Source organism: Dipodomys merriami, unplaced genomic scaffold, assembly GCF_024711535.1.
Source record: "Dipodomys merriami isolate MVZ:Mamm:240054 unplaced genomic scaffold, mDipMer1.0.p SCAF_2405, whole genome shotgun sequence".
Taxonomy (NCBI): Eukaryota; Metazoa; Chordata; class Mammalia; order Rodentia; family Heteromyidae; genus Dipodomys; species Dipodomys merriami.
In genome coordinates, this window is record NW_027203833.1 from 40,453 (window position 1) to 50,952 (window position 10,500).

General features: G+C 39.0%; 1 long non-coding RNA gene across 1 annotated transcript in view; it reads left to right on the forward strand.

Annotated features, from left to right (window-relative positions):
* Nucleotides 1–6,301, forward strand: part of LOC138835916 (uncharacterized) — a 33,466-nt gene extending 27,165 nt beyond the window's left edge. Inside the window, exon 6 of the long non-coding RNA XR_011374799.1 lies at nucleotides 4,251–6,301. This is a non-coding gene — a long non-coding RNA (uncharacterized lncRNA). The remainder of the gene's footprint in view (nucleotides 1–4,250) is intronic.
* Nucleotides 6,302–10,500: the final 4,199 nt, after the last annotated feature.

Sequence of the window (10,500 nt, forward strand, 5' to 3'; positions counted from 1 at the left end):
GGGATAATTTAGGAGACAACAAGGATCTGAGTAGCTCTCACCTGTAATCCTAGCTACTCAGGATGCTGTGATCTGAGTACTGAGGTTCAGAGACAACCTAGGCACAAATATCAGATAGTTTCTTTCTTCCAATTAACTAGCAAAAACTGGAACTAGAGCTGTGGCTGAAGTACTAGCCATAAGAAAAAGAGCTAAGGGTCAGCACTGAGCACATGCTAGCATGAAAAAAATGAGAAAGACATAAGAAGGGAAATTACAAGGGAAATTACAAGAAACTTACTGTGAACAATTAGACCTCTAATTATCTTTCTTTTTATTAGCAAGTATTGGTTGTACAAGAAGGAGGTTGTGAAGTTCCCATACATGGATACAATTTATCACAGTCATACCCCCTCCATCACCTACCCAGTCTTATTTCCAGTTAACACTAAAAAGCCAGAAGCAGTGAGGTAGCTCAAGTGGAAGAGTCCCAGCCTTGAGCAAAAAACTGAAGTGACATTACCAGGTCCTGAGTTGAAGCCCTAGTACAAGGACCACCACACCCAACAAAAATAAAACATTCCATGGGAATGAATGTAGATCTTGTAACATACAACTACAGAAAATAGTAATGTCTGGCATTGAGCTCCCTTAAATTATAAATAACATGAGGAAACAAAGGTCCAAAGTCTTTTTGAATAGCATTTTATTTTCTGAGGATAACAGAATAACAAGACATTGTTATTGTCTGTTCTGTCACATGGTGTTAGATATAAGTATGGGATACTCTGCAGGAAGAACCTCTGTGCAACTTCTGAGGAAACAGAAGTTGGCTGTTCTTTTAAGGGTGAAGGAAATACTTTGTATCTTTTGATGGCTGTGAATCTATGGGAAATCATCAACCAATTAAAAAACTAGATATAGTTATAGAATTATATCATCTTATAATAAGAAAGGTCATTAAAGGCACTTTAAAACTAAACAAAGAGGGGCTGGGAAGGTGTCTGAATGGTAGAGTGCTTGCCTCACATGCATGAGGCCCTGGGTTCAATTCCTCAGAACCACATAAGCAGAAAAACAGAAAGTGGTACTGTGGCTCAAGTGGTAGAGCACTAGCCTTGAGCTGAAAAGCTGAGGGACAGCTCCCAGGCCCTTTGTTCAGACCCCATGGCCAACAAAATACATACATACATACATACTTACATAAACTAAGAATAAGAACTTTAAGAGAGTAAACTAATAGAAATGGAATATAACTTAAATAGCAATCTACAAATTTATACTGTTAAATTCATTGAGTATTTAAACAAATGGGGAAATTCAATTCTTTCCCATAATAGATTGTTAACTGAAGAATATAATTTGAGTGAGGGAATTTTGTGTAGATGCCTATTACATATCATCTAATAGAAATGCCATGTAAGCCAGAACACATAAGCCTCCCACAGGACATAGTGCTGTCTGAAAATGAACTCATGGAAAAATGGTACAAAACCTCGTTCAGAAGTCATACTAAACTTTTTCTGTGTATATGCTGATCCTGGGGTTAGAACTGAGGGCTTGGGTGCTGTCTTTGAGCTAATTTTGCTCAGGACTAGTGCTGTGCCACTTGAGTCACAGCACCACTTCCAGGAGTGTTTTAGTAGTTTTTTGGAGATGAGTCTCATGGACTTTCTTTCATGGGCTGGCTTCAAACATTGGTCCTCAGATCTCCACCTCCTGAGCAGCTAAGGCTATAGGCATGATCCAGCAGTGCTGGGCTCCAAACTGACAATTTTCTCTCAAGAAATATCACTTCACACTGAAATAGTGAATCCAAATAGCTCATAATGGAACAAGGAATAATATTTCCAGAGCAACCTATAGTGGATCTATTCGCATATACTGTGACAGATACCAAATGTTCCCAAATCAAATCTACCCTAACCATTTTTCTCTCATAGACCCTTCTTAAAGCAATTTCAGCAGGTTTTGTTAGTTTGTTTTGTGCTTATTCTAGGTCTTGAACTCGGGGCCTGAGTACCATATCTATGCTCCTTTTGCTTAATCTTAGCATGCTACCACATGAGCTACAACCCATTTCCTTTCTTTTGGTAGTTTTTTGGAGATAAGACTCACTGATTTTTCCTGCTTACAACCTTCTGAATAGATAGGATTAAAGTTGTGAGCCACTTTCCCCCACCTTCATTGTTTACTTTTTTAGGAGCACATAAAGTACTTCCACCACATTTGTCCATTTGCCCTTCCCCTCACAATGCTACCCCCACCAAAAACCTTATAATAGCTTTCTTAATCCCTTGATTAAAGTAAACTAAGCAAAGAGACAATTAAAAATGATATGCTATGTCTTAGGTTGCCTTGATCTTAGCAGAGTATCACTTCAAGTTAAAAACTGATTAACAAAAATTAAAGAAAAATACCGAGGAGACTCAAAATTAAACAAAGTAAATCCTAATCTTCAAGTTTCAGGTCTCCAAGTAAAAGGAAAGCAGAAAATGTTGTTGCGAGTTCCAGGTAACCAGTGAGGCTTGATAGTCAAATGTGATGTGTGATCCTGAAGTCTGAGGGGAGTATGAGCAGTACTAATGTATAAGTGTTTAAAATCCCTCACTTCAATGGTTATGCTAGGGTGAAGTTGAGAATATCCTTGTTCAAGGTTTTGGGTATCATCATATTTATGACTTCATGAAATCCCATAACATCATGATGCCTCTTCCTGAAAATTCATTGAGTAATCCTAGCTACTCAGAAGGCTGAGATCTGAGCATCATGGTTCAGTTATCTCCAATTAATCACCAAAAAGATGGAAGTGGAGCTGCAGCTCAAGTGGAAAATCACTAACCTTGAGGGGGAAAAAAAGCAAACAAGAACAGATTCTAAGCCCTGAGTTCAAGCCCTAGGAGTGGGGGTGGGGGGAGTTTGATTGAGAAGGAAGACAAAAGACAGTCAAAGCCAAGAGTAAAGTAGCTCCTAAGAGTTCAGAGATTACAACCTAGAATGCCTTTAACCAAGGATGCTTGTCTTAGTTGGGTTTTTCTTATTGTGATTTTTTTTTTTGGGTCCAGTCGTGGGGCCTGAACTCTGGGCCTGAGCGCTGTCCCTCAGCTCTTCAGCTCAAGGCTAGTGCTCTACCACTTGAGCCACAGCGCCACTTCCGGGTTTTTTTCTTTTTGCTTATGTGGTGCTGAGGAATCGAACCCAGGGCCTCATGCATGCAAGGCAAGTGCTCTACCACTGAGCCAACTTCCTAGCCCCTTATTGTGATTTTTTTTATAGGCAAACAGCATTGAACTGGAGAAAAAAATAGCTTTCTCAACCTAAACAAAATGTCAAAATGAAGAAAAAGCCTATCTTGCGCAAGCCTATAAGGCAGGAGTTACTTGAGGGGAATGAAGAAAGCCTAAAGAAGAGCTCAGCATCCCAGAGAATGGTGTGTCAGACCAGGAAGGCAAAGAGGAGGACCAGGAGCCAGAATCATCATGTGACCTCAATTCTGTGGATATGTGCAAAGTCATGTGTTCACTCACTAACTCTTAGGATTTTGTCATGGCTAGGACACTAAACTTGCTCCTTACTCAAATTTTCCCTTTCATCTGCTTGATCTCAAAACTTCTTAACTTGGGCGGCATTTTTTGTGCTTTTGAAAATTTTATTATTTCTCAAAAACAGCCTTTGAAGTGTTAAAAGGACATCTGGGTGAATAAAGTGGAAATATTCGAGTTTTGTTAAAAAAAAAAAAAAGAAGACCATGGGAAGAGGTGTAATAAGAATAGTCTCTTCCGTGGGAAAAGTCTTAGCAGTTTTACCTTCAGCTCCATCTGTAAGAAACCATTAACATTCTCTATTAGTAGTTATTATTTGTATAATTAAATTTGCAATTGGCACTTGATGATCCAAATATTAAGTACCATGTCCCCTGAGCAAAGTTTAGGTTGTCTGATATAAAGTTGAAGAGCCTACAAGTTTAAATTTTTCTTTAATATAATAAGTAACAGACTATTTTTCAAAATCTACTTGGTTTGGCAAACTTGAATTGCTAGGCCTGGTAATACTTTTCATTGTAGGAACAACTAGTTTTTCTACATAGCTCTTACCCTATACCCTGATGCCCTACTCTGCTTTGTTAGCCTTGTCCAATACTTTGGGATGTAGTCCTTTGGTTTATTTTTATCATTCTAAAGCTAGTCTCTATCATCATAGATATGTCAGAATTGGCATGTTGGTCTAAATATCTGGGAATAAATCTATTTCTTCCACTGTTCTCCCCACAGACATCTTTAGGTAGAAAAATGTTGTTTCCTGCTCTTTGCCTTAGCACCATCTTCCTAGAAAAAACAGCACCATGAGAGCCAAGTAGAGGAAGTGAATGCGCAGGCTGAAGGGCAAAAGAAGAAAGATGAGGCAGAGGTCTAAGTAAACCAGTCTGTGCACCCATCGAGGCCAGAGGAGCAGGAGGAATAAGGAATGCCATAGGCTGGGACACTGAGATGCTGGACTGCATGCCGCTGTGATTTCCCAGTGGATCCAGAACTTTCATTGCCAAGATCATCTCTGAAAGACACACCTTGCTCATAACCAAGCATCCCCTGATGGTCCTGTGCCCCAGACCTGTGACATTCTGGACTAGTTCTGTTCATAGTTGTGGCCAAGTGTGACACATGTACAATAAACCATCTCTTTTGCTGTTGCAAGAAAAAAAAGGAAAGAAAAATGTTGTTTCCTTATTGAAAATTCACCCATTTCAAATATTTTGTGGAAGTTTCTTTTTTGTTTATTGTTTTTTGTTTTTTGGATTTTGTTTTTTGTTTTGTCAGTCATGGGACTTTAATTCTGGGCCTAAGCACCGTCCCTCGTTCTTCAGCTCAAGGCTAGCACTCTACTACTTGAGCCACAGTGCCACTTCTGGTTTTCTGAGTAGTTTATTGAGATAAGAGTCTCAGGGACTTTCCTGCCTGGGCTGGCTTTGAACCATAATCCTCAGATCTCAACCTCTTGAGTAGCTAGGATTGCAGGCTTGAGCCACCGGTATCTGACTGGAAGATTTTTATATGTGGATTTATGGAGGGGTGTATTTGTTTTCTACTCTTCAAACCATTATTTAATGACCATTATTTTGGTATTGAGCAATTTTATTATTTCAATTTGGGGCATTGCTTTATTTTGTTTTGTTTTTGCCCATAATGGTATTTGAAATCAGGGGCTCATACTCACCTTACTTGAACCACTGCTCAAGTCCAGCTCTTTGCTTGTTGAAGATGGAGTTGCAGACTTTTCTGCCTGGCCTGGCTTTGAATCACCATTCTCCAGATCTTAGCCTCCTAATTAAATTTTATGTGTTCAATAGTGTGGAATATAAGCCAGGCATGGGAAGCTAACAACTATAATCCTAGCTACTCAGGAGACTGAGATGTGAAGTCAATCCCAAACATAAAAGTTTGTAAGTCTCTCAACTCTAACAAACTTCTCAGAAAAGGCTAGAAGTGGTGCCATGGCTCAGGTGGTAGAATGCTAGCTTTGAGCAGAAGAAGCTCAAGACAGCACCTAATCCCTGAGTTCAAGCCTCTGCCTGTTGGGGTGGGGGGCAGAAGATTGGGTTTCAAACAGTCAATTGGAAACTCTTCTTCCCAACATTTCATGACCAGTCTTCCCTCTCCTCATTCATAAAGGCCACAGTATTACAGGTTTTCTACCAGAGGCATAGAAACTGGTAATATTAAGTGCTTTTTGTTTTACATTCAATTCACTTTGGAACTTTAAAAAACTTCTATAACTTATAATAAAGATTTATACTACTGAAAATTAACTGATTTTTTGAAAAGCATAGAAAAAAAATCTTTGTCAAGGGTCCCAGTGGATACTAAGGAACATTATTGGGAAATTTTTACTTGGTTGCTTGTCTGTTGCATCATTTAAACACATGTGGAATTTGGGGTTTTTCAGCATTTTACCACCAAATCTTCAACAAACTACATTGCCTCATTGGATTTTGCTTCAAAAGTTATAAAATATTTTGACATGTTTTTGGTTTGGTCTTTTGGGGATTTTGGCTTTTGGAGTGCTAGTGGGCCAGTACGTAGGCTTGAACGGAGGTCTGGTATCTTGCTTAGATTATTTTGCTCAATGCAGTCACTGTGTCATTTAAGTCACATTTCCACTTCTGGCTTTTTGCTACTTAATTGAAATAAGAATCTTGAGGATTTGTTTCCTTGGGTTGGCATCAAACTGTGATCTTCAGATCCCACCTTCATGAGCAGCTGAAATTACAAGTATGAGCCAAACCCTGGATATATTGTACTACCTATAAAACCAAAAGATGGACAAAATTCGGAAGCAAGTGTGTATGATATGTATTTTACATAATTATATAGACAAATATAACCATGTAAGTGTGTGTGTGTGTGTGTGTGTGTGTGTGTGTGTGTGTGATTTTAAATGTGTAGAGGGAAATGAAGATGTATTGAGGAAAGATTTCACCTAGGTTTTTTCACAGACTGGGCTACAATACAGTCATCATCCCATCCATCTGCATCCTTACCTAAGATATGCACATCCTGTGGTGGTATCATGGTTATTTTTTGTGTGTGAGCGCCACTACCGGGGCTTGGATTCAGGGCCTGGATGTTGTCCCTTAACTTTTGTTGTTGTTGCAAGGCTGGTAGTCTGCCTTTTGAACCACAGCTCAGCTTTCTGTCTTTTGCTGGTTAATTGGAGGTAAGGGTCTTTTTGCATGGGTTGGCTTTGAACTGGGATCCTAAGATCTCAGCCTTCTGAGTAGCTAGGATTACAGGCCTGAGCCTCCAGTGTCTAGCTTTTCATTATTACTTTTACAACCTACATACTCATACACATCCCTTGCATCAAAAAATCTGACAGTTCAGGCTAACTGACAAGATGTGAGGAAAGATGGCTGAGTGGATAAGTTTCCAAATGGGCATCTAGCCATATTAATATCATTTTGGTAGGTAACTTATCCTTTAGTGAGCACATATTTCCTCTTTCACTCTTTCTTTAGAAGTCAGTGAAATGTTTTTGATATATCTTTCAAATATTATCTCCCAAACAGGATATAATATTTTAATATATTTGACAATATTTCAGATGGGGGGTCTTGGTTGTCTGAAGCTCTGTGGGAAGAAGGCATCCAGCTGGGCTGTGAGCACAGAGCTGATGTTTCCAATCTGCTGGTTGCAGAGAAAAAGGTTTTCTTCCTGGGCAGGCTTTGAATCCAGACCCTCTGCTTTCAGGCTTCTGAGGATTGCAAGCATATAGCACCACCAACTGGCTCATTTTAGAAGCCTTAGTTGCTTTTCATTCATCCCATTTTTCCTGCAAGGTTGATGTAGGCAGCCTGGTTGTACCTCATGATAAAGTGATTTTTATAATACTTTGCCTCTGTCATTTCTGAAACTTATTTCCTCAGTACTGGGTATATGAAGTTGATCTAAACCCAGTAGCATTTTCCTTCTGAGATGTTAGGTAGCTTATTTAAATCATTTATTCTTTGCTTTGGCAAACAATCAAGATGTTTCTGTAAAACCCAATTTCATGAGAGTATTATAGTTAGAAATTATCATATGCACACTTCAGTATAGTCTATGCTTTTTTATTGATTGATTGATTGATTGATTTAGGTCAGTCATGGGCTTGAACTCTGGGCCTAAGCGCTTTCCTTAAGCTCTTCAGCTCAAGGCTAGTGCTCCACCTCTTGAGCTACAGCACCACTTCCAGTTTTCTGATGGTTTATTGGAGATAAGAGTTTCACGGAGTTACCTTCCCAGGCTGGTTTTAAACCATGATCCCCAGATCTCAGCCTCCTAAGTAGCTAGGATTACAGGCATGAGCCACGAGTGCCTGGCAGTCTCTGCTTTTATAAACTTATAAGATTGGGTGGAAGAATGGTGATTGTTGAATTAATTTAGTAACTATTCTATAGATTTTAATCCTTAAGGCTTATTAACTCAAAAAGGGATTAAATACATTCAGAATAGTGGAATGTGGCAAGTACTGATTTGATGTATGTGGACAAATGATCAGATTTCTTATGATTACTAAAAAGATTTCTTCAAATTTCCAGTGAGAGGCTGCTGTGCTAACTGGGAGGAGACAGTGGTGATGCTGGAGCTCTGAAAACTGGCTATGAAGCAGAATTTCAGACGAGAGCATTTGCTAAGGATATAATTTCCAAGGCTCAGACCAAATATATTGAACTAGATTGCCCAATGATGAACAACGGGGCACATTTTGTTTGTTGGTTTGTCTTGTGAAGATTTAAATTTTGAGCCTGGGTACTGTCCCTTAGTGTTTTTGTTCTAGGCTAATGTTCTACCTCTTGAACCACAGCATCACTTCCAGATTTTTGGTGGTTAATTGAAAGTCAGTCTTACCAAATTTCCTCTTTGGGCTTGCTTCAAACCTCATCCTCAGATATTGGCCTTGGGGGTAGTTAGGATTCCAGGTATGAGCCACCAGTACCCGGCTAGCACCACATTTTAAAAGTATTCTCTAGGTTAGTCCGGTGTGTCTGGTTACAATTTAAGAACATTGGTTCTGGTGGGTCATGTCAGATTTAGAGTAAAATCAGAACTTTTCTTCCTGTAACAAGTAGCACACAATATCTAATTTATTCCTGTCTTCATCTCTGATCTCTTTCTTCTTCCTTGTTCCAGTCCTTCCTTGTTCCATGAACCTCAGCATGTCAGTGCTGTCTTCCTTTTCTTAAACAAGTCAGGTCCATTCCCACCATTGGGGATGTACTTGCTGTTCTTGCTACCTGGAACATCTGCCCCCAGAAAATTGCATGGATGATGGCCCTGCTTTCAGATCAAATGTCCCCTCCTCAGGGATGTCTCTTCCTATCCCCACTGTGAAATTGTACCCACAATACCACAATGACATTGTGATTATGATTTCTGGTTTTCTTCTCAGCATGAAATAGGCATGGAGGCAGCCACATTCACTTCTTTTTCTCCAACCCCTGCAACAGTGCTCAGGAGCCTTAGCATGGGAATGAGCCTGTCCCAGCTCAAGTAATCCTAGTTACCAGTCAGGACAGCTCATCAAGCTGTAGCCTGGTGTCTAGCAGTCATTTCCTCTCATGCTTTGTGCCTCTCTATGTAACTGAGTCCACCTCAGGGCCAGATCAGTGCCTGAAATTTATCTGCTGCCATGGCAAAAGTATCTGTGATGTCATAGAAGTTATGGCCATTGTTTTGTGAAGCTGTGAGGACACCCACCCCCATAAAAGGTCACCCAGACAGGGATCTCCCATGCCCAGGAGTACATTCAAAAGTTCAGCAACCAAACCATCCCTCGCCCCCTGATGCACTCAGTGTGTTTCCATTCTTTAAAAAAGAAAAGAAAAATTCAAGACATGCCTTTGATGATTTGTCACAGAATTATTGAAACATAGTATATAATTTTATGTGAGTATTTGTAAGACTTTGTCCATCTCTGGAGCCATTGGCATATTTATATGTCTTTGCAGCTTGGGAACAAAAATAAGCTTTAATTCAGCATAGTCAGAGACTATAGTTCAGAAGGCTCTTTTGAGACCTTTTTGGAGGGAATGCTATCTTTCCATCTACAGGTGGCCATCTTGGTACAGGAATTGAGTAGATTATCATAGGGTAAGAAGCTTGTCCTTATTTCTACTGACTTTTCTCTGGGGTCAGGGAGGGTGATCCCACGGCATATGTGTCTTTGCTATCCTGGAGGGACCCAGACTTCCTCTCAAAGTCTAATGCCATGATGGTAAAAGAGGCTAAAACTCAGAACCCACCTTCCTATACAACTAGGGTTATAGGCCTGGACCTTGTACATACAACTCATAGCTCTTTTTTGGTACATAATGTGGTCAACTTAATTATATTCACTTTGTAGATAGATGCACAAATGTATATACACATGTATTTATTCATCTATTTATAAACAGTGTTATATCTACACACACAAATATATATTTATATAATTATAATCAAAGTTATATCACCACTTTCCCCAATAATGTTTTACACTAGTTTGTGAAAAAATACCCCTGAGACTAAAAATGTTAAATGCTCTTATAGTTTGAAAAAATCATATTCAATCTTATATAATATATTATATATAATATAGTGTAAAGAATATAACATGTATTTACATATAACTAATTTAATTATGGATTTCCTTCCTGATTAATTATGGAACCATGTAGACAACGATAATTATCTAAATCTAAATCTATTTTACTGTTGTCAGGAAATACATTATTATAATAAGGCTTGGAAAATTCACATTGGTGAGTTACAAAGTTTCAATAATTAAAATATACAACTAGGATGATGATAAAAACAAAATAATAGAAAAAGGAAGAATGGGAGCTTGTGGGAAGAAAAAACCTCCACAACCCAAACCTCCACAACCCATGCCTTTTTCCCCCAAAATCTTTAGAGACTTAATATATTGGAATCAACACTTACAAGCTCTACCCAAACAGAAAACAATCACAAATTTAGAATTCAGCTATTCTAGTCTCAATCCATG